This window comes from Pseudochaenichthys georgianus, chromosome 21, assembly GCF_902827115.2.
Source record: "Pseudochaenichthys georgianus chromosome 21, fPseGeo1.2, whole genome shotgun sequence".
Classification (NCBI taxonomy): domain Eukaryota; kingdom Metazoa; phylum Chordata; class Actinopteri; order Perciformes; family Channichthyidae; genus Pseudochaenichthys; species Pseudochaenichthys georgianus.
In genome coordinates, this window is record NC_047523.1 from 451,383 (window position 1) to 475,797 (window position 24,415).

General features: G+C 41.9%; 4 non-coding genes across 4 annotated transcripts; all 4 read left to right on the plus strand.

Annotated features, from left to right (window-relative positions):
- Positions 1–962: 962 nt before the first annotated feature.
- trnag-ucc (transfer RNA glycine (anticodon UCC)) lies at positions 963–1,034 on the plus strand. The gene has a single exon. It is a non-coding gene; the product is annotated as a tRNA-Gly (tRNA).
- A 725-nt stretch (positions 1,035–1,759) lies between these two features.
- Positions 1,760–1,831, plus strand: trnag-ucc (transfer RNA glycine (anticodon UCC)). Its single transcript has one exon. It is a non-coding gene; the product is annotated as a tRNA-Gly (tRNA).
- A 1,695-nt stretch (positions 1,832–3,526) lies between these two features.
- On the plus strand, positions 3,527–3,598 carry trnag-ucc (transfer RNA glycine (anticodon UCC)). The gene has a single exon. It is a non-coding gene; the product is annotated as a tRNA-Gly (tRNA).
- A 1,135-nt stretch (positions 3,599–4,733) lies between these two features.
- Positions 4,734–4,805, plus strand: trnag-ucc (transfer RNA glycine (anticodon UCC)). The gene has a single exon. It is a non-coding gene; the product is annotated as a tRNA-Gly (tRNA).
- The last annotated feature ends 19,610 nt before the right edge of the window (positions 4,806–24,415 follow it).

The window sequence follows — 24,415 nt, forward strand, 5'->3', positions numbered from 1 at the left end:
CTGTCTAAATCTTTTTCCAACAATTCAGCACAGAATGCTTCATTTTAAATGCAGGATTACTTTTGGCATAAACCTTTCGGGGAAATAGGCAACTATGCATATGAAAAGACTTTTGTGTAGCGATGGTCGGTATAGTGGTGCAGCATAGCTGCCTTCCAAGCAGTTGACCTGGGTTCGATTCCCAGCCATCGCAGTTGTTTCTTCCTATACTGAACTGTGATGCATGATAATCCAGTCTGATGAAACCGGACAAAAAACCTCTTAACCAAAGCAATGGTGGTATAGTGGTGACTTTTAGTACATTTAGTAGCAGCGGTCGGAGAAATAGGCAACTATGCAATGAAAAGACGTTTGTGTAGCGATGGTTGTATAGTGGTGACTTTTAGTACATTTAGTAGCAGCGGTCGGAGAAATAGGCAACTATGCAATGAAAAGACATTTGTGTAGCGATGGTGGTATAGTGGTGAGCATAGCTGCCTTCCAAGCAGTTGACCTGGGTTCTATTCCCAGCCATCGCAGTTGTTTCTTCCATACTGAACTTTGATGCATGAGAAGTCAGAATGATGGTTCACATTAGGGTCTTTTGCTAAAAATTGGAAAAGGGAACCCCGTCAAAATCTTTTTCCCAACTATTCAGCACAGTATGCTTCATTTTAAATGCAGGATTACTTTTGGCATAAACCTTTCAGAGAAATTGGAAACTATGCAATGAAAATACTTTTGTGTAGTGATGGTGGTATAGTGGTGAGCATAGCTGCCTTCCAAGCAGTTGACCTGGGTTTGATTCCCAGCCATCACAGTTGTTTCTTCTATACTGAACTTTGATGCATGATAATCCAGTCTGATGAAACCGGACAAAAACCTCTTAACCAAAGCAATGATGGTATAGTGGTGACTTTTAGTACATTTAGTATCAACAGTCGGAGAAATAGGCAACTATGCAATGAAAAGACATTTGTGTAGCGATGGTGGTATAGTGGTGAGCATAGCTGCCTTCCAAGCAGTTGACCTGGGTTCGATTCCCAGCCATCGCAGTTGTTTCTTCCATACTGAACTTTGATGCATGAGAAGTCAGAATGATGGTTCACATTAGGGTCTTTGGATAAAAATTGGAAAAGGGAACACCGTCAAAATCTTTTTCCCAACTATTCAGCACAGTATGCTTCATTTTAAATGCCGGATTACTTTTGGCATAAACCTTTCGGAGAAATTGGAAACTATGCAATGAACAGATTTTGGTGTAGCGATGGTGGTATAGTGGTGAGCATAGCTGCCTTCCAAGCAGTTGACCTGTGTTCAATTCCCAGCCATCGCAGTTGTTTCTTCTATACTGAACTTTGATTCATGAGAATCCAGTCTGATGAAACCGAACAAAAACCTCTTAACCAAAGCAATGGTGTTATAGTGGTGACTTTTAGTACATTTAGTAGCAGCGGTCGGAGAAATAGGCAACTATGCAATGAAAAGACATTTGTGTAGTGATGGTGGTATAGTGGTGAGCATAGCTGCCTTCCAAGCAGTTGACCTGGGTTCGATTCCCAGCCATCGCAGTTGTTTCTTCCATACTGAACTTTGATGCATGAGAAGCCAGAATGATGGTTCACATTAGGGTCTTTGGCTAAAAATTGGAAAAGGGAACACTGTCTAAATCTTTTTCCCAACAATTAAGCACAGAATGCTTCATTTTAAATGCAGGATTACTTTTGGCATAAACCTTTCGGGGAAATTGGAAACTATGCAATGAAAAGACTTTTGTGTAGCGATGGTGGTATAGTGGTGAGCATAGCTGCCTTCCAAGCAGTTGACCTGGGTTCGATTCCCAGCCATCGCAGTTGTTTCTTCTATACTGAACTGTGATGCATGAGAATCCAGTCTGATGAAACCGGACAAAAACCTCTTAACCAATGCAATGGTGGTATAGTGGTGACTTTTAGTACATTTAGTAGCAGCGGTCGGAGAAATAGGCAACTATGCAATGAAAATACTTTTGTGTCGCAATGGTTGTAAAGTGGTGACCTTTAGTACATTTAGTATCAACAGTCGGAGAAATAGGCAACTATGCAATGAAAACACGTTTGTGTAGCGATGGTGGTATAGTGGTGAGCATAGCTGCCTTCCAAGCAGTTGACCTGGGTTCTATTCCCAGCCATCGCAGTTGTTTCTTCCATACTGAACTTTGATGCATGAGAAGCCAGAATGATGGTTCACATTAGGGTCTTTTGCTAAAAATTGGAAAAGGGAACCCCGTCAAAATCTTTTTCCCAACAATTCAGCACAGTATGCTTCATTTTAAATGCAGGATTACTTTTGGCATAAACCTTTCAGAGAAATTGGAAACTATGCAATGAAAATACTTTTGTGTAGCGATGGTTGTAAAGTGGTGACCTTTAGTACATTTAGTATCAACAGTCGGAGAAATAGGCAACTATGCAATGAAAATACTTTTGTGTAGCGATGGTGGTATAGTGGTGAGCATAGCTGCCTTCCAAGCAGTTGACCTGGGTTTGATTCCCAGCCATCGCAGTTGTTTATTCTATACTGAACTTTGATGCATGAGAATCCAGTCTGATGAAACCGGACAAAAACCTCTTAACCAAAGCAATGGTGGGAAAGTGGTGACTTTTGGTACATTTAGTAGCAGCGGTCGGAGAAATAGGCAACTATGCAATGAAAAGATGTTTGTGTAGCGATGGTGGTATATTGGTGAGCATAGCTGCCTTCCAAGCAGTTGACCTGGGTTCGATTCCCAGCCATCGCAGTTGTTTCTTCCATACTGAACTTTGATGCATGAGAAGCCAGAATGATGGTTCACATTAGGGTCTTTGGCTAAAAATTGGAAAAGGGAACACCGTCAAAATCTTTTCCCCAACAATTCAGCACAGCATGCTTCATTTTAAATGCAGGATTATTTTTTGGCATAAACCTTTCGGAGAAATTGGAAACTATGCAATGAAAATACTTTTGTGTAGGGATGGTGGTATAGTGGTGAGCATAGCTGCCTTCCAAGCAGTTGACCTGGGTTCGATTCCCACCCATCGCAGTTGTTTCTTCTATACTGAACTTTGATGCATGAGAATCCAGTCTGATGAAACCGGACCAAAACCTCTTAACCAAAGCAATGGTGGAATAGTGGTGACTTTTAGTACATTTAGTAGCAGCAGTCGGAGAAATAGGCAACTATGCAATGAAAATACTTTTGTGAAGCAATGGTGGTATAGTGGTGAGCATAGCTGCCTTCCAAGCAGTTGACCTGGGTTCAATTCCCAGCCATCGCAGTTGTTTCTTCTATACTGAACTTTGATGCATGATAATCCAGTCTGATGAAACCGGACAAAAACCTCTTAACCAAAGCAATGGTGGTATAGTGGTGACTTTTAGTACATTTAGTAGCAGCGGTCGGAGAAATAGGCAACTATGCAATGAAGATACTTTTGTGTAGCAATGGTTGTAAAGTGGTGACCTTTAGTACATTTAGTATCAACAGTCGGAGAAATAGGCAACTATGCAATGAAAATACTTTTGTGTAGCGATGGTGGTATAGCGGTGAGCATAGCTGCCTTCCAAGCAGTTGACCTGGGTTCGATTCCCAGCCATCGCAGTTGTTTCTTCTATACTGAACTGTGATGCATGATAATCCAGTCTGATGAAACCGGACAAAAACCTCTTAACCAAAGCAATGGTGGTATAGTGGTGACTTTTAGTACATTTAGTAGCAGCGGTCGGAGAAATAGGAAACTATGCAATGAAAAGACGTGTGTGTAGCGATGGTTGTATAGTGGTGACTTTTAGTACATTTAGTATCAACAGTCGGAGAAATAGGCAACTATGCAATGAAAATACTTTTGTGTAGCGATGGTGGTATAGTGGTGAGCATAGTTGCCTTCCAAGCAGTTGACCTGAGTTCGATTCCCAGCCATTGCAGTTGTTTCTTCCATCCTGAACTTTGATGCATGAGAAGCCAGAATGATGGTTCACATTAGGGTCTTTGGCTACAAATTGGAAAAGGGAACACTGTCAAAATCTTTTTCCCAACAATTCTGCACAGTCTGCTTCATTTTAAATGCAGGATTACTTTTGGCATAAACCTTTCGGAGAAATTGGAAACTATGCAATGAAAAGACTTTTGTGTAGAGATGGTGGTATAGTGGTGAGCATAGCTGCCTTCCAAGCAGTTGACCTGGGTTCGATTCCCAGCCATCGCAGTTGTTTCTTCTATACTGAACTTTGATGCATGATAATCCAGTCTGATGAAACCGGACAAAAACCTCTTAACCAAAGCAATGGTGGTATAGTGGTGACTTTTAGTACATTTAGTAGCAGCGGTCGGAGAAATAGGCAACTATGCAATGAAAATAATTTTGTGTAGCAATGGTTGTAAAGTGGTGACCTTTAGTACATTTAGTATCAACAGTCGGAGAAATAGGCAACTATGCAATGAAAAGACTTTTGTGTAGTGATGGTGGTATAGTGGTGAGCATAGTTGCCTTCCAAGCAGTTGACCTGGGTTCGATTCCCAGCCATTGCAGTTGTTTCTTCCATACTGAACTTTGATGCATGAGAAGCCAGAATGATGGTTCACATTAGGGTCTTTGGCTAAAAATTGGAAAAGGGAACACCGTCAAAATCTTATTTCCCAACAATTCAGCAGTGTGCTTCATTTTAAATGCAGGATTACTTTTGGCATAAACCTTTCGGAGAACTTGGAAACTATGCAATGGAAATACTTTTGTGTAGCGATGGTGGTATAGTGGTGAGCATAGCTGCCTTCCAAGCAGTTGACCTGGGTTCGATTCCCAGCCATCGCAGTTGTTTCTTCTATACTGAACTTTGATGCATGAGTATCCAGTCTGATGAAACCGGACAAAAACCTCTTAACCAAAGCAATGGTGGTATAGTGGTGACTTTTAGTACATTTGGTAGCAGCGGTCGGAGAAATAGGCAACTATGCAATGAAAAGACTTTTGTGTAGTGATGGTGGTATAGTGGTGAGCATAGTTGCCTTCCAAGCAGTTGACCTGGGTTCGATTCCCAGCCATTGCAGTTGTTTCTTCCATACTGAACTTTGATGCATGAGAAGCCAGAATGATGGTTCACATTAGGGTCTTTGGCTAAAAATTGGAAAAGGGAACACCGTCAAAATCTTTTTCCCAACAATTCAGCAGTATGCTTAATTTTAAATGCAGCATTACTTATGGCATAAACCTTTCGGAGAAATTGGAAACTATGCAATGAAAAGACTTCTGTGTAGCGATGGTGGTATAGTGGTGAGCATAGCTGCCTTCCAAACAGTTGACCTGGTTTCGATTCCCAGCCATCGCAGTTGTTTCTTCTATACTGAACTGTGATGCATGAGAATCCAGTCTGATGAAACTGGACAAAAACCTCTTAACCAAAGCAATGGTGGTATAGTGGTCACTTGTAGTACATTTAGTAGCAGCGGTCAGAGAAATAGGCAACTATTCAATGAAAAGACGTTTGTGTGGCGATGGTGGTATGGTGGTGAGCATAGCTGCCTTCCAAGCAGTTGACCTGGGTTCGATTCCCAGCCATCGTAGTTGTTTCTTCCATACTGAACTTTGATGCATGAGAAGCCAGAATGATGGTTCACATTAGAGTCTTTGGCTAAAAATTGGAAAAGGGAACACCGTCAAAATCTTTTTCCCAACAATTCAGCAGTGTGCTTCATTTTAAATGCAGGATTACTTTTGGCATAAACCTTTCGGAGAACTTGGAAACTATGCAATGGAAATACTTTTGTGTAGTGATGGTGGTATAGTGGTGAGCATCGCTGCCTTCCAAGCAGTTGACCTGGGTTCGATTCCCAGCCATCGCAGTTGTTTCTTCTATACTGAACTTTGATGCATGAGAATCCAGTCTGATGAAACCGGACAAAAACCTCTTAACCAAAGCAATGGTGGTATAGTGGTGACTTTTAGTACATTTGGTAGCAGCGGTCGGAGAAATAGGCAACTATGCAATGAAAATACTTTTGTGTAGCAATGGTTGTATTGTGGTGACCTTTAGTACATTTAGTATCAACAGTCGGAGAAATAGGCATCTATGCAATGAAATGATTTTGTGTAATGATGGTGGTATAGTGGTGAGCATAGCTGCCTTCCAAGCAGTTGACCTGGGTTCGATTCTCAGCCATCGCAGTTGTTTCTTCCATACTGAAGCCAGAATGATGGTTCACATTAGGGTCTTTGGCTAAAAATTGGAAAAGGGAACACCGTCAAAATCTTTTTCCCAACAATTCAGCAGTATGCTTCATTTTAAATGCAGGATTACTTATGGCATAAACCTTTCGGTGAAATTGGAAACTATGCAATGCAAAGACTTTTGTGTAGCGATGGTGGTATATTGGTGAGCATAGCTGCCTTCCTAGCAGTTGACCTGGGTTCGATTCTCAGCCAACGCAGTTGTTTTTTCGAGACTGAACTTTGATGCATGAGAATCCAGTCTGATGAAACCGGACAAAAACCTCTTAACCAAAGCAATGGTGGTATAGTGGTGACTTGTAGTACATTTAGTAGCAGCGGTCGGAGAAATAGGCAACTATGCAATGAAAATACTTTTGTGTAGCAATGGTTGTATCGTGGTGACCTTTAATAAATATAGTGTCAACAGTCGAAGAAATAGGCAAATTTGCAATGAAAATACTTTTGTGTAGCGATGGTGGTATAGTGGTGAGAATAGTTGCCTTCCAAACAGTTGACCTGGTTTCGATTCCAAGCCATCGCAGTTGTTTCTTCTATACTGAACTGTGATGCATGAGAATCCAGTCTGATGAAACCGGACAAACACCTCTTAACCAAAGCAATGGTGGTATAGTGGTGACTTGTAGTACATTTAGTAGCAGCGGTCGGAGAAATAGGCAACTATGCAATGAAAATACTTTTGTGTAGCAATGGTTGTATCGTGGTGACCTTTAATAAATATAGTGTCAACAGTCGAAGAAATAAGCAAATTTGCAATGAAAATACTTTTGTGTAGCGATGGTGGTATAGTGGTGAGCATAGCTGCCTTCCTAGCAGTTGACCTGGGTTCGATTCTCAGCCAACGCAGTTGTTTTTTCGAGACTGAACTTTGATGCATGAGAATCCAGTCTGATGAAACCGGACAAAAACCTCTTAACCAAAGCAATGGTGGTATAGTGGTGACTTGTAGTACATTTAGTAGCAGCGGTCGGAGAAATAGGCAACTATGCAATGAAAATACTTTTGTGTAGCAATGGTTGTATCGTGGTGACCTTTAATAAATATAGTGTCAACAGTCGAAGAAATAGGCAAATTTGCAATGAAAATACTTTTGTGTAGCGATGGTGGTATAGTGGTGAGCATAGCTGCCTTCCATGCAGTTGTCCTGGATTCGATTCCCAGTCATTGCAGTTGTTTCTTCCATACTAAACTTTGATGCATGAGAAGCCAGAATGATGGTTCAAAATAGGGTCTTTGGCTAAACATTGTAATAGGGAAAACCTTCAAAATCGTTTTCCCAACAATTCAGCAGTGTGCTTCATTTTAAATGCAGGATTACTTTTGGCATAAACCTTTCGGAGAAATTGGAAACTATGCAATGCAAAGACTTTTGTGTAGCGATGGTGGTATAATAGTGAGCATAGCTGCCTTCCAAGCAATTGACCTGGGTTCGATTCCCAGCCATCGCAGTTGTTTCTTCTATACTGAACTTTGATGCATGAGAATCCAGTCTGATGAAACCGGACAAAAACCTCTTAATCAAAGCAATGGTGGTATAGTGGTGACTTTTAGTACATTTAGTAGCAGCGGTCGGAGAAATAGGCAACTATGCAATGAAAATACTTTTGTGTAGCAATGGTTGTATAGTGGTGACCTTTAGTACATTTAGTATCAACAGTCGGAGAAATAGGCAACTATGCAATGAAAATGATTTTGTGTAGCGATGGTGGTATAGTGGTGAGCATAGCTGCCTTCCAAGCAGTTGACCTGGGTTCGATTCCCAGCAATCGCAGTTGTTTCTTCCATACTGAACTTTGATGCATGAGAAGCCAGAATGATGGTTCACATTAGGGTCTTTGGCTAAACATTGGAAAAGGGAACACGTCAAAATATTTTTTCCAAACAATTCAGCAGTATGCTTCATTTTAAATGCAGGATTACTTTTGGCATAAACCTTTTGGAGAAATTGGAAACTATGCAATGAACAGAAGTTGGTGTAGCGATGGTGGTATAGTGGTGAGCATAGCTGCCTTCCAAGCAGTTGACCTGGGTTCGATTACCAGCCATCGCAGTTAGCGTTAGCCGCAGTTTTCCAAAATTAGCTTTGTCATCCTGTCAGGTTATGGTTATAATGGATTTCTTTTAAACATTAAAAAAAATATGTACAGAAACCAAAGAGGTTACAGTGCTTGCATTATGTAAAATACGCCAATCTATTTAGTTGTATCGATATATTAGCTACTGAAATTAGCATGCTAACTGACTAGCCCTGGCATCAGCAGAGGCGCCAGGATTTCAATTGTGGGTGGGCCAATGTAATTTCGGCTGGGCCTGTTCTAACAGATGTTTCTCGTTAACAAAAATACGGAATAATGAGCGAACACCTGATGTGTGTCTGTGTGGTTAGACCGCAGCGTGCTGTCCTTTAGCGGATCTAGCGAAGTGAGCGGCCGTGCGTAAAAGGCACTGGTTCTCTGACGCGGCACTTTTCAGAGGCTGCAGATTTATCATTAGGCTATTTCCTTCTGATACTGCAGAGATTTCATGAGCTGAAGGTACGTTTCATACATAAGCAGCTGGCAGCAGATACTGTTGCTTCACACTCATAAGCTTTGCTGATTTGGGCTGGAGAATGCCTGCCGCGTCACGGAGCGTCCACACTACAGCTTCAAAAAAAGCTTGGAGCTGGGTGTGTCTGAAGCTTGGGAATTTTATTCAAGCAACGCGACCAACAACCAATCACATGAATCTCCCGCCCCCGACATACAAAGCAAATGTTACATGCAACAGCGCTACCGCTGTTGTCTCCTTTCTGCCATCAATAAATGAACGAAGCATACACGGACCAAGCAATCCCAAATGAAGCTAAGTCACAGTAAACACACACACGGCTTAAAATATCTTATAATTATATTGTTGTTGTTTTGTTTACAGTAAGTTAAAGTATTTTTTCTGCAGTTTGAGACCTGTGAGTTAGTGCATCACTAATTATAATCCAGTGATATAATACATATTATTGTCAAATGAGCCATTCTGCATAATGAGTACTTTTTACTTTAAGTTTATTTTGATACTAATACTTTTGAAATTGTACTTAAAGAGCCTGTGACAGCCACCCAACAACTGTTGTGCAATGAAATAGTGGGCTACTAGTAATCTCGAACCGTCAGTTTAAAAAAGAAAAAGCGATACCGTTTCGATAAATATCAATAATTTCGAACATCGCGGGAAAATTCCTTCGACTCATTTTGAGGTTTGGGGGGAAGCCGGAAGTGACGTCAATGCGGGAACGTTTCACTGTGCAGCGGGAGATCCAAACACGGACAAAGTGTGTTGTCATCAGTAAGAATGGTTCGACGATGCGTTGTGTCTGGGTGTTCTAATACAGCAAATGACGAACTAAACATCAGCATCCTTAGCTTTCCCACAGATGTCAAGCGTCAGCGCACATGGGAGAAAAACGTGCAGAACACAAGGACACAATCCATGGCAGGCTGGAGGGGAGGGAGTCCCACAAGAAATGGCTGGAACCATGTGAGTGTTTTTTTTCCCAAATGTAATATATAATTAGCATATACTATATACAAATCCTGAACTGTAAATATACATGGCTACACATTTTAAGTTACTGATAATGGATCAATATAATCAGTTGCCAGTAATCAGCAACAATTGTTTGTGCAGTCCCAAAACAGAAATGTTAGGGACCAAAGAAAATAAATATGAGGGATTTTTTTCTGTTAGGTTATATAATATAGGTTATATAATATGGGATCAAAGGTATCCAAAATGGCAAACAGTCGTATTAAAACAGGTTATTGTATTTAAATACAACCTCATCATTTTGCAGTGGTATGTAAATATGATATATGCAAGTTTCCATAGGGTAAACTTTTAAAAATATTTTTCAGCATCCAAGGCAGCAGTCAAATTGGAGACACTGGTGTGCAACAAAACCCTGTGTAACGACATTTTGAAGCTATCTGGGGCTCCCAAACATCAGCAGTGGAGGGATTCCACAGCCTCCTTATCCAGTTTGCGCCGAAGATGTATGTCTTCTCCTACACAGGAATGCTTTGTCGGTAAGTGTATCACCATTGATCCGGCTTGCAGTGTTTTAAAAATAACCATGAGGTCTAGCAATAATACATATTTTATATGAACTAGCCCTTGAGAAACTTCATTGACAAGAGGCTGGATTGAAATGAAATATTGAAGTATTTTGCAAATGTATGTTAAATTCTGTTTTAAAAGTAACACAGGTACACATGCTTATAAGAATTGTAAAAAGGAAGGAAGCACCCCCCTCCCAGTTTGTATGAATCCCAGTAATAAACAAATATTAAGACATAATTATGCTCTAATTCTTATTGCAGGATACTGATTGCAGCCCTCCACTTCAATGAAAATGACAACCGGGTACAAGGCGTGACAAGGGCTGGGGAAGCCATGTATAGCATCAAGTACCCAAAGGGTAGAAAGGGAGCAGCAGTACTTTGCAGAGTGTTGGAAAGTCCAACCTATGGTGAGTGAAATTTGTAATAATGTAATAAAGAAAAAGTAAAGACAACATGATGTGGTTGCCATGCACATTGTATCAGTGACATTCTGTAACATACAACCTTGTAACATTACCAATTCCTTCCGCAGACAGAGAGAATTCATGAAGGCATTTGTGCATTTAGTAAGGTTAGCACAGTGATGGGCATGACTATTGTGAAGTGACGCAAGAATGAATTACAAAATTGCAACAGCATGTCTTGAACTATTTCAATTGGCACTTGCAGAATATGCCCAAGAACTCCTGGCAGAAGGAGTGAAGGAGTGCACAGACAAGGACAATGCTGAGGCAGAGTTCGCAGTGGAACCAGTGATTGTGCCACCCCCACTTGTGCCGAGTTCCCACATCCCAAGAAAGCAGACTTTGTGAAGCAACACCTAAGTCGCTTCAAGAAATAAATTAGGTTCATCAGGTTCTGGCTGTGGCTCTTGAAATCCCTGGTAGTCGGGTGATGGGAAGGTATCACGGATCTTCACCACAACACAGGCAGGCAGTGGTACCCTGATTTGCTTGCCGAGGTATCCCCAGCACCATCGTACCAATTGGCGGTAGGCAGTGTAGCGTCGACGTTTGTAGGGAAAAACATAGGGAGAGTGAGTTATTAGCTTTAATATGCATTACATTACGAAGTGTAAGATGTTCATATCTGTAAAATAGTTTTGTGATGTGTGTTACGTGCCATAGTGGGTGCTGGTGTTTGTGTGTGTGTGTGTGTGTGTTTTTCTCTCTCTCCATGATTCTCTCCAGGTGCAGCCTCTCCCCCAGGTGCTCCCAATCACCAATCAGGACCTCCATAAAGGACCTGAGGAAGGCTGCAGTGGCCCGCTCCCCTTCTCTTCTGGCTGCATGTGTGAGAAGTGCTCCAGTGTACCTTGTTTAATGTAGTCACTTTCTGTTTAAAGAAAGTTGTTATAGTTTATTTTGCAAGTTGGCTGGTGAGCCCTTTCTCTTTGTTTAATTAAAAGCCCATCTTGTGGCTTCACAAACCGGTTTCCTCTCCTTTTTCTCTTGCCCGGTTGTTTTTGTGTTTTGTTACTTCTCTTTGGTTCCCCTAGTCCAGTAGGGAACGTAACATGTGGCAAATATAATAAGTACTATGGCAAATGCTCACAAAAGTGACAGTGAAAGATGTCTGTTACCACTTGAAGTAGTAATGTTTCATTGGGCAAGCTAACATCTGTAGTGGTATTGTCATCAGTGTACATGGTCGCCTACTTGCATCAATATGGTATGAACTGTGTATAGTATTTGCACATCAGAAGTTTAATTTGTTGTCAGATTATACATACTCGTGTGGGGATTTGTTGAGGTGGCCATGGTTCTGCTTGTAGTATGAATAGGCCACGTCCAGCACATATTCATTTAGGCAGACTGCCTCCAATCCAGGGTGCTGTGTGATGCAGGACCCCCCATGGTTGCCATTGAGTGCCTGGACCTTTGCCAGCTCTCTGCAGCATCCACACTCCTGTACTGTTTCCAGGTTGTCTGCTCTGCAGCATCCACATGTGCACCTTGAAAACAACAGTTGTATTTTTAGAAATGCTGCATGAATTGTAATAAACATCAGTAAAATGTGGTATATTGTGTGTGATAAAAATCATTGTAAACATGATTCATCACATATTTGCTGTTTGTAATTTACCACATCTTTATTTTATTAACATGCATTAATTAATAGGAAGCCAACAATTAATTGTTGCCTAATGGAATATATTTTACTCCAGAAGCTATAGATTAGCAGGGGAAATATAATTATTATGCACAATTTGTAGACCACCCCATTCAATCAATCAATGTTTATTTATATAGCCCAATATCACAAATGTTACATTTGTCTCAGTGGTCTTCACAGTGTGTACAGAATATCAGTATGAAAATACTACACCCTCTGTCCTCAGACCCTCTGTCCGTAGACCCTCACATCGTACAAGGAAAAACTTCCGGAGAAAACCAGTTTAAAGGGAACATGGGAGAAACCTCAGGGAGAGCAACAGAGGAGGGATCCCTCTCCCAGGACCGACAGACGTGCAATAGATGCCGTGTGTAAATTGAAAAGATAATACATTTGCAACATAGGTAGTCCATTCAACCCCATTGGCTCCGTAAATAAAATAGTTTACAAACCATTCCACGTTGTTCAGGCGTTGTAGATCGAGAGGTATCTGGCGATCGTCGGGCGGGCTGTCATCTCCACTGTCCGACTCGGAGTTCGTTTCACCCGAATCGGTAGGGCATATAGCCAATATCGTCTACAATGTCATCATGAGTATCACTTTCCGATCCTTCAGCCTCATGAGCTCTCAGACACGTTCAAAATTAAACTGTCATCGCTGTCTGAGCTTGCTGCAGTGTGCGCCATCGTGCGTTTACATGCAGATCCAGAAAATGTCAACATTGAAGGGCAGATTAATGGTTATCAATGTACAACTATTCAAAATCAGTTCAGTAACAGTTTTCAAGGGGACAATATTTACTCAAATGTATGGGTTTGGATGATGGGGGAAAACCGTGTCACAGGCTCTTTAAGTAAGGTTGTGAATGCATGACTTTTACTTTTAACAGAGTAAATACTCTGTTATAAATATACACTGAGGTATTGCTACTTTTACTTCAGTAAAATATCCACATACTGTTTCCACCAATTGTTTAATTTTTTTTCTTCAAATATTCAATCAAGTCTAATTAAGTGAAAATGTTATATAAAAAAATGAACAAAACGTTCTCTTATCGAAGGCTCGAGGTTGTGACTGGTAGTCCTGCTGCTGGTGACTTCAAAGAGAGATGGCCTGCTTTGTTTTGTGAAGCTGAGGTAGGTGAATCTATACATGCTCCATTGTACAGGAACACATTAAAAAAAGATAGATACACATGAACATTAATTAACTTTAAACACTATTCTCTCAAAGTTAAAATTCTATAAATAGCTTGTTCATTCCAGCATTAATATCTGCACGATTTATAACACCCTATACATAATTGACCCTGCCTTCATTTTGTATCAGATTTATTGGCCCAGTTCCTCATGTTGTGCTTGTGATTACTTTGTCACTTCAGATAAAGGCGAAATTCGGGCGAATAACTACAATTTCGCTGGAGCAGAGCTTCATGTACAAACTCAACCACTACACACCAACACGTATTGCCCTGATGAAGGCCAAGGGAGGAGTCCTCGGGACCAAGCTGAGGTCGTTCCTGGAAACACTGAGTCAGGTATGCTTGTTCAAAATTGTGCATGATCACTTTTTTTTTTTAAGGAAGACAGACCTCACTCACACACACATCACCCAATGCCCAATGCTCACACACACACAGCACACATCCTCACACGCGGTTGTTCAAATGCCCCTGCATGGTCCATCTTTCCATGGCTCTTGCTCAGTTGGCTCAAATCACTCCTCCTCGCACATGTATGCTCTTGTTTTCTTCCTTGAAAGTTTATTGTGTATGAATATTAGTTCAGTATTGACACAATATTAATCTCTTCACAGAACCAAAGCATTGACATGAGGCGTGACTCTGTCATCCGCAGCCTCAGACTATACCTTGGCGAAAAAACAACATGATCTTTTTGAAGGTAAAGCATGAATTTTTTATTTTTGTTATGACACTGTTGTAACATTTTAATGTTAAAACAGGAGGCCTTTAGAGGGAGATAGCAGCTCAACAGTTTATGTCATATAGAAGTGGTTTACATCATCTGAAAGCTGGGTCAAATTGTTCTAGTCACAAATCTATTATAAACATAGTTTATTAATTTCAATTAATTAAATTGTAATGTTTTCAGTGTATTACGGCTCAGAACATTGGTCCAAGTATTTGAGAGATGCTATCCTGCTATATTATGTCCCATAACTTGTTGCAGCAATTTTTGTGTTGATATCATTTAATACACAGATTTGCTGCTAAACTTAAGCATATTAACCACTCGAGGATTGCCAAATATGGTCAAAAATTCCTTCAAAGTATCACATTAGGACATCAAGACATAGAATAATCTACGCTGTGATTTGGAATAAAAAAATCTGAATTATTTTTAAATTTCTGCAACAATTGCATTTTTCCGCGATTGGATGGTGAGCACTTCTGTTCTGGAAACGTCGGGTTACGTAGTGTAACCCTTGTTATATTAGCACAGGCGGAGCCCTCTACTGGACTCTATGGGTACTCTCTTACCCCGCAAGCATTCTCCCACTGAGACTTCTATAGACGTAGCCGGCCCTGGGCGGGCCTACCTGAATGCGCGCGCATCACACCGTATAAAAGGAGGCCTCGCCTCCTGACTATCATCCTACACTTCTCTTCAGCGAGCGGAATAGGACAGACAGTGCCCCGAGTAGAGGGCTCCGCCTGTGCTAATATTACAAGGGTTACACTACGTAACCCGACGTTATATCTCTCACAGGCTCCGCCCTCTACTGGACTCTATGGGTACAGTGGGTGGAGCCGCGATGTATACGCGCACTGTCGTCCAACAATATTCCACCCTACTGCCCCTGACCGGCTATTATGGTCAGTAGCTGCTGCCCCACCTTCTCCTTTAACCCGGTTGTAACCGAGGAGAAATCTGAGCTGTGGCTGACAGAGCACACCCTGCTGCGCTTACCTCGCAAAAAGTGTGCTCAAAAAACAGTGCCGGCGGACCCCCCCACCCTAGAGAAAAGAAAGAGCCCGACATGTCCAAGAGATAAAACCTTATGAAGGGGCCTGGTGTCGACCAAGACGCCGCTGTGCATATATCCTCCACACTCACACCGTTGAATAAGGCTGTTGACGCAGCCACAGCCCGTGTGGAGTGTGCACGAACCCCCGTGGGGCAGGCTCTCCCTGCCTGTCCGTAGGCATGTGCAATGCACTCGCAGAGCCAGCCTGCCAGGCGTTTCTTGGACAGAGCTTTCCCGATCACCCCGCCCCCGGAGCACACGAACAGCTGTTCGGTGCGTCTAAGGGCAGCCGTGCGCTCTACATAACATGCTAGCGCACGCACCGGGCAGAGGAGGTGCAGTTTAGCCTCCCTGGTCCCACATGGGGGGGAAGCCTAAAACCCCCTAACGGCCCGTCCACACTACAGCGTCGAAAACAACCTGATCTCACCAGAATGCGTGACTCCACCACGACTCCTTAACACCACAATGCGTGGTGGAGTCACGAACTTTGTTACATTTGCGTGTCAGCACCACGCAAACAATCCCAATGTAAAGTGAATGAGGCTCCTTTGTCGTGGTGCACACACGCATTTCTACAACGTCCCGCAGTGAGCTTGTATTCTATACAACGTTTTTAAAATCTACTATAAGCTTGTAGTAACTCACGGGAGGCTTCTTTTATTTTATTTGTATTCATAATAATTTTTATTTTTCGTCAGAATGTAAAAATTACATTAGTTACGATTTGTGTTCTCAAAAAACAGTGCATTGTGTGTAATGCAACTGTGATTTTTATTAAATTAGTTAGTTTTTAAGCAAGGCCAGAGCTTCAACTGTGTCAAATAGATTGTTCCCTTTAGTTAACGTTATTTAAAATATAATGATCATGTCCTCTGTATTGTATTACGAGCGTCCATTCCCATTGGATAACGGATAATTTTACACCCGGAAGTAAGTAGCCTATTCTCCTTACTGTCGATTGATTTTACAGTGATATCTGCACTACTCATCGACTAAAAAACACCAGATTGTCCTTGTTAATTACACAACATTGATTGGTTTGAATTGTGTGCAATGCTTTTGTATTTTCCCCCTTCGATTCGGAGAAACAAATATTTTTTCGGAGTTTTAGGATGGCCGAACACACTACACTACCCAGAATCCTCAGCTATCGTTTGGGACTACACCATGTGCTTAGCTTGACAAACCCCGTGATCAGTCCTCAACCTCTGTGATTGGATGCGCGACGTTTACACAGAGCATCCAAAAGGACTTTGAAATGGAACTAGAAAATGCATTTCTTGCAGAAAATGCGTGCGAATGCTGGAAACTGTGAACATTTATGGCTGAATTTAGCTGAAAATGCAGAAAAAGCTGAATATGTTATTAGCTGAATAGTAGCTGCTTTTAGCTAAAAAAATGCAGAAAAAGCTTAATATTTAAAAGAAAAGGTTTAAAAAAAGGTGTAAACAACTACTTAGCTGAATAATGAATAATGTAATAGTTGAATGGTTTATAGCTGAAATGAGGCTGAAGGAGTTAGATATTAGCTGTAAGTAGTAGTGAATGAATGTTTACAAACACCTGTGTGTGTAAACCCAGAGATCAAAGTTTAACATGATGACGACTTAAGACCATTTACCAAATGCAGAGAGAGAGAGAGAAATTCAGTGTGTGTGGTAGATAGCTGTTCAGTGTGTGTGGTAGAGAGAGAGAGAGAGAGAGAGTGTGTGTGTGTGTGTGTGTGTGTGTGTGTGTGTGTGTGTGTGTGTGTGTGTGTGTTTGAGTGTGTGTGTGTGTGTGTGTGTGTGTGTGTGTGTGTGTGTGTGTGTCTGTCTGTCTGTCTGTGTTTGAAAGAGTTGCCTTGCCCCTAAAATGACGAAATTCCAAGCCTAGTGTGTGCCTGTGTTTGAGAGAGAGAGAGTGTGTGTGTGTGTGTGTGTGTGTGTGTGTGTGTGTGTGTGTGTGTGTGTGTGTGTGTGTGTGTGTGTGTGTGTGTCTGTGTGTGTGGGTGTGTGTGTGTGTGTGCGTGTGTGTGTGTGCGTGTGTGTGTGTTTGAGTGTGTGTCTGTGTTTGAGAGTGTGTGTGTCTGTCTCTCTGTGTGTGTCTGTGTTTGAAAGTGTGTGTGTGTGTGTGTGTGTGTGTGTGTGTGTGTCTGTGTTTGAGAGTGTGTGTGTCTGTCTGTCTGTGTGTGTCTGTGTTTGAGCGAGAGAGAGAGAGAGAGAGCGAGAGAGAGAGAGAGAGAGAGAGAGAGAGAGAGAGAGAGAGTGTGTGTGTGTGTGTGTGTGTGTGTGTGTGTGTGTGTGTGTGTTGGAGTGTGTGTGTGTGTGTGTGTGTGTGTGTGTGTGTGTGTGTGTGTGTGTGTGTGTGTGTGTGTGTGTGTGTTTGAGAGTGTGTGTGTCTGTCTGTCTGTGTGTGTCTGTGTTTGAAAGAGAGAGAGAGAGAGAGCGAGAGAGAGAGAGAGAGAGAGAGAGTGTGTGTGTGTGTGTGTGTGTGTGTGTGTGTGTGTGTGTGTGTGTGTGTGTGTGAGAGAGAGAGTGTGTGTCTCTGAGATGTCTTCACAGCTGGACTGTTGAAGTCTGCTGCATGTCAGTTGGAGTGATGACATCATCGTGTTCCATGACACAGGTGTTTCTATTTGAGCTAACGAGCTCTGTAGAGATCACAGGTTTCCATTGTTCTGAATGAGAGATGAACCTCTTACATGTGAACGTTTTGTGGAAGAACCGTAACAGATATCTGTGAAATTTCAAAACGTGAAGCATGTCAAGGAAGTTCAGTATCTGAAGTGTAATTTTTGTGTAGTTTTGGGTTAATAATGTGGCCTTTTTGGCAGTTTAACTAAAGGTGTGCGGCTGCTACCGTGAGGAAATATCTGCCTGAAATTACAATGGGCTTCAATGGAGGAATGTTGAACGTTTTTGTCACTTAATGCCCTCAAGAGGCATTTTGTTTAATATGTTTTCTTAATGTTTTCTTATTTTCCAAGCTAGGAGAGGTTTTCCTACGTTTTCCATGAAAAAATATGTCTGAGGAGTGTAGGGTTTGGGAATTATGGCAAGTTTAAAACATTTTTGGGGGAGAATTTCAGGCACCGCTGCACTCTGTTTTGAGATCAAAGCACTCTAGAGTTAATGAACTGCTCCATCCACTCCAATGTTAAGATCTGGAAAAAGCCTCTCTGCTAAGCTCCAAACTAATTCCAATATCTGAAAAAGTTGAAAAGATATCAAAATTATTTTATACAAGTTTTATAGCTGAAGGTATTGTGATCATTTGAAAGTTGGAATGAAGTGTCTGGCTGAAATTATGTGGAAGGAGATGCATTTGGCGCAAAGTGTAGGAAAAGTGGATTTGAAGGCATCTCCCATTGACTTCAATGTTACAAAAATAGTTTAAAAAGCTGAATATTTCAAAAAGTATGAAATATTTTTGAAAAAGTTGAATGTTTCTTATCAATTGCTGAAAAGGCTGAATAGTTTAATATTTGAATGGTTTCTGTAGCTGAAAGTAAGCTGAAGTTATGGAGAGCTAAAGTATTGGCTGATTTGAAGGCTCTTCCCATTGACTTCAATGTTAAAAAAAGAGTTTAAAAAGCTGAATATTTCAAAAAGTATAAAATATTTTGAAAAAGTTGAAGATTTCCCATCGATTCCTGAACAGGCTGAATAGTTTAATATTTGAATGGTTTCTGTAGCTGAAAATAAGCTGAAGTTATGGAGAGCCAAAGTATTGGCTGAAATAAGAGGAAGAATAAAGTTTTGAAGTACTATAGTGGAATGCTGTATACAGATTCGCACTAATGAAACCCATCAACGGCGCACTATTCAAAACAGGAATCGAACGTGTCCTACCCCCCTCCCCCCAGGTCACAGGCTCCTCCAACAGTGCTCCGCAATAAAACAGATACACAGAAAAAATAGTGAAATAGTGCAATAAGAGTCTATATACAGGGTTGGGAGGGTTACTTTGTAAATGTAATCAGTTACTGATTACTGATTACATGGCTCTGAAAGTAATCCAAATACAGTTACAGTTACGTGTCTTAAAAAAGTAACGTAATCAGATTACTTTTAGATTACTTTTGGATTACTTTCTTTTTCCTGGGTATATTTTGGTGAACAGGAGACACAAAAAGGAAACTGAACGTGTTTTTACTGTTTTAATGGCTTATCAAGAGCACACTGAAACATCACATCTGAAACGATGTAACAACATACACGTTTTGGGGATGCAGCTTGGGATGTGAGGAGTGAGGGACACGGCTTAGAACGGGCGTGTCGCCTTCTGTCCTGCCAGTGTTGGCAGGACATGAATTAAAATGTCGAACTCGGACTTCATTTTAAGGACATTTCGGCCAGGGGTGTAGAGATATATTTGTTTAACCACCGGATTGGCAAAACAGGAGAGTGTGTGCACCAGTCTGCCTTGATCTATGAATTCATGTCCGTGACACTCACAGTGTCTGCTGCCCACAGCTGTTTTTTAGAAGGAAAACCTCCTTCACTTCATGAAATCTCTGCAGCGCCAGGAGGCAGCGGGAGGGTTAACTCAGCCTCTGAGAAGACGAGCGGGCCGAGCAGTGCCTTTCACGCACCGCCTTCACTGTGTTTACCTTCAGAAATAATCATTAGTAAGGCTAAAGACTAAAGAGTGACCGCAGGCTGATGTGTTTTAACCACACACACCTATATATACACACACACGCGCGATTTAAATGCAGACTTTTGTTCCTCCATGTTTCGTTGTTATTGTTTCACTGAGCGAGCGGACCCGCGATTTTTTTTCAAACGCTTTTTTGGTCCATCTGCGGCGGCTCTGATGATTCGAATCGGCTGTACCTACTACTAATGAATATTACATGTTGAGAGGAAATCTTTCCACCAATAATTCCAATAAGTAATCCAAAATGTATTCACTTCAGGTTTACGAAAGTAACTGTAATCAGATTACTCGTTTTTCAAATGTAACGCGAGCTGAATACAGTTACTTGATTTTTGTATTCTGATTACGTAACGCCGTTACATGTATTCCGTTACAACCCAACCCTGTCTATATACAAGTGATTGGAATATGATATATTAGATAAATAATTTCTAAGTAGCAGCCAGATGAATGTTATTTCTAAGTTCAGGTGTTTAATAGTCTTCTGGCCTGTGGGATGAAGCTGTCTCTGTGTCTGGTGGTTTTAGTCCGAATGCTGTGGTACCGCCTGCCAGACGGCAGCAGACAGAACAGTTTGGGGTGATGGTGGTCTTTTATAATCCTGAGGGCTTTCTTTAAGGTTAACCTGGTATTTTTACTCTACATTTATTTTAGTTACTTTACAGATTTGGATTAATGATGTGAAATATAAACAACCCTTAAATCAGACTTTAGGTACACCTGAATGAAATTCAGTGAAGGTGATTGTCAAGTGCCAACAATCAGGCAAGATATTTGATAGTTGGTGCTTGAGAAGACTAAATATTTATCTGCAGATCCGTTTAAAGCATATTCATTACTCGTTATTCTCTAATAGTTCATTAAAGACTGTATATAATTGCTATTTTGCACATCTATCAATGTGTGTATACTTCCACCATTACACTGTCGTATTCTGCACTTTTCTTTAAATAAAGCCTTATTAGTTAGCACATCCTCCTATCAGGCACTAAACTGTTTTACTCTAGATATCATTTGAGTATCTTCTTGATATTTTCTATTCTATATTTATATAATTGACCTTCTACTTTCCCACTATTTTGTATGTACTCTTAATATTTGAATGTTTTCATAAAAATATAACACATTCAAAAGTGCATTACAAAAATGAAAGACATTAAGAAAAAGGCATTTTAAACAGTCATTAAAAAGCAACACAATCTTCCTGCATTGCAATTACTCTAAACGTGTAATAACGTGCTTTAACCAGTAGGTGGTTTGGGTTAAAAGCATAGATTAAAAGGCTGTCAAGTTTACAGTGTTAACAAAATAAAATATACTGCTGTTTCCGGTTTAGTTTACGACGAATATTATGTTGTTATTGTTTTGATATTTGTAACACAAAAGCGATGGAAAAAACCCATAGCAACCAAAAAAAGATGGTCTTAACATGACCCAGTCGTCTAGTAGTTAATAAAAAACAATAATATCAAAACAAAATATTACTACTAACTTTATTGTGAAATTAAAACAGAACGGTAAAAGAATAGTTTCCGGTCTATTCTGATGCCCGATCTCTGTAGATAAATAAAGAACTAAGACAGATGTGTAATATTTAATGCAGCCCAACCATTTATTACAATGCATTCATGTGATGACTATCAAAGAGTAAAGCAAGCACTGCTGAATAAAGTATGATTTTCTCTTTTACGAAACGTTTTTTTTCATATGGAATGCAGTTGGAGGTCAACCAATCAAAGAGCTTGAGGGCTGATCACGGGGTTCATGGTGTAGTCCCAAACGATAGCTGAGGATTCTGGGTAGTGTAGTGTCTTCTGCCGTCCAAAAACTCCGAAAAAATATTTGTTTCTCCGAATCGAAGGGGGAAAATACAAAAGCATTGTACACAATTCAAACCAATCAATGTTGTGTAATTAACAAGGACAATTTGGTGTTTTTTAGTCGATGAGTAGTGCAGATATCACTGTAAAATCAATCGACAGTAAGGAGAATAGGCTACTTACTTCCGGGTGTAAAATTCTCCGTTATCCAATGGGAATGGACGCTCGTAATACAAGACATGATCATTATCTTTTAAATAATGTTAACTAAAGGGAACAATCTATTTGACACAGCTGAAGCTCTGGCCTTCCTTAAAAACAAACTAATTTAATAAAATTAACAATTGCATTACACACAATGCACTGTTTTTTGAGAACACAAATTCGTAACTAATGTAATTTTTACATTCTGACGAAAAATAAAAATAATTATGAATACAAATAAAATAAAAGAAGCCTCCCGTGAGTTACTACACGCTATAAAGTAGATTTAAAAAACGTTGTATAGAATAAAAGCTCACTGCGGGACGTTGTAGAAATGCGTGTGTGCACCACGACAAAGGAGCCTCATTCACTTTACATTGGGGTTGTTTGCGTGGTGCCGACACGCAAATGTAACAAAGTTCGTGACTCCACCACGCATTGTGGTGTTAAGGAGTCGTGGTGGAGTCACGCATTCTGGTGAGATCAGGTTGGTCGAAAACTCCAATCTGCCCATTCTGACGTCACGTTGCCTCGCTTTTTCGCCGAACTGAATTGTGGGTAGCAGAGTGGTCCGTCTCCGCCGTCAGAAGTTGAACATTGTTCAACTTCTGACGGCGGAGTAGCCAGCGCCAGCCAATCAAATCCCGTTTCGCAAAATCTGACAGCTGAAGCCGTAGCCAATCAAACCGCGTCTAAGCTGGGAGAGATATCCCGCAGTTCATTTCTATATTTCAAAAAAAGTTGGAGGAGAAACTAACTATCGCCGTAGCAAATCACCCGGTTTTGTATGACCAGACCCTCTTCACCTACCGGGATACAAACCGGAGGAACCAGGCATGGGGGGAGGTGGCAGAGACAGTGGGTGAAACTGGTATGTTTTCGCCTGTTTGGGAAGTTTATATATATATTGCTCGCATAAAATCCCCGGGGTTTTTTGCTTTGTATGTCGGGGGCGGGAGATTCATGTGATTGGTTGTTGGTCGTGTTGCTTGAATAAAATCCCCAAGCTCCAGACACGCCCAGCTCCAAGCTTTTTTTGAAGCTGTAGTGTGGACGCTCCGTAACTGAATAGCCCCTGACCTGAACGCACTCCTTAGGCTCTTGGGCACAAAGGAGGGTTTCGGTCTGAGTGTCGCGCCGCTCCGGTCACCCCGAATCTGTAAACAGCTCGGGTGCACCGACAGAGCAGTTAACTCGGACACTCTTTTGGCTGACGTTAAGGCAAGAAGCAAAGCTGTTTTCCACGACAATGCTTTCAGAGAGGAGAGCTCCAGAGGCTCAAACGGCCCCGAGGCCAGAGCCTCGAGCACTAGGGGCAGGTCCCACTGTGGGGTGGAGGCGTGCACTACTGGGCGCAGCCTCCTGACCCCCTGTAAAAAAACGCGACATCAGTGGTTGACTAAAGGCTGACCTGCCGCCAAATCCCTCATGGCAGGACGAGATGGCTGCTGCATACACCTTCACTGTTGAATGCGCAAGCCCTCTGTCCCCCAGTAACTGTAAGAAGGATAAAATAGAGCCTAACTCACAAAATAGGGGCTCTATTCTCCGCTCCTCACACCATCGCTGGAATCCTAGCCACTTCGGCCTGTAACAGGCTGTGGTGGATCCAGCTGTAGCTGCCTGGATAGACTGAATAACACTATCAGACAATCTACCCTGTCTCAGCCTGTCCCTCTCAGGAGCCAAGCCTGGAGAGGACGGCCGAGAGTGGGTAACGCCCCGATTGCACCTGCCTCTTGAGACATCGCCCCCCAGAACTGGGGAACCGCCCAGGGCTGGCCCACCTTCATCTGTGTCATCTCTGAGTACCACGGCACCCCCGAACTGGGCCCAGATCTGCTTCACCACCTTCGGGTGAAGCACCCACTCGCCTGGCAGGGGGCCGCCCCTCGCCATGAGGTCGGCTCCCCCGTTCTCCAGTCCCGGGATATGGAGGGCTCTCAGAGATAACACCACCTCTGAAGCCCATAACCACAGCCTCTCCGCTGTGGTCAACAAGGCGGCGGAGCGGACTCCGCTCTGCCTGTTGATATAAGCCACTGTGGTGCTGTTGTCGCTCCTGACCATTACATGCCTCCCTTGAATTAGGGGCCTGAAATGCTGGAGGACTAACACTACCGCCCGTAGCTCTAGGAGGTTGCTATGTCGAGACTCTGTTAGAGCCCAGCGCCCACCTATAGCCCTCTTCAGGCAGGTCCCTCCCCATCCTGTTCCGGATGCATCCGTGAACACTGTGATGTAGGAGGTCACCCGTCCCAGTGGAGACCCCCTCCGGAGGTGATCCGGGGACCCCCAAAACCGGAGGTTGCCCCTCACTGAGGG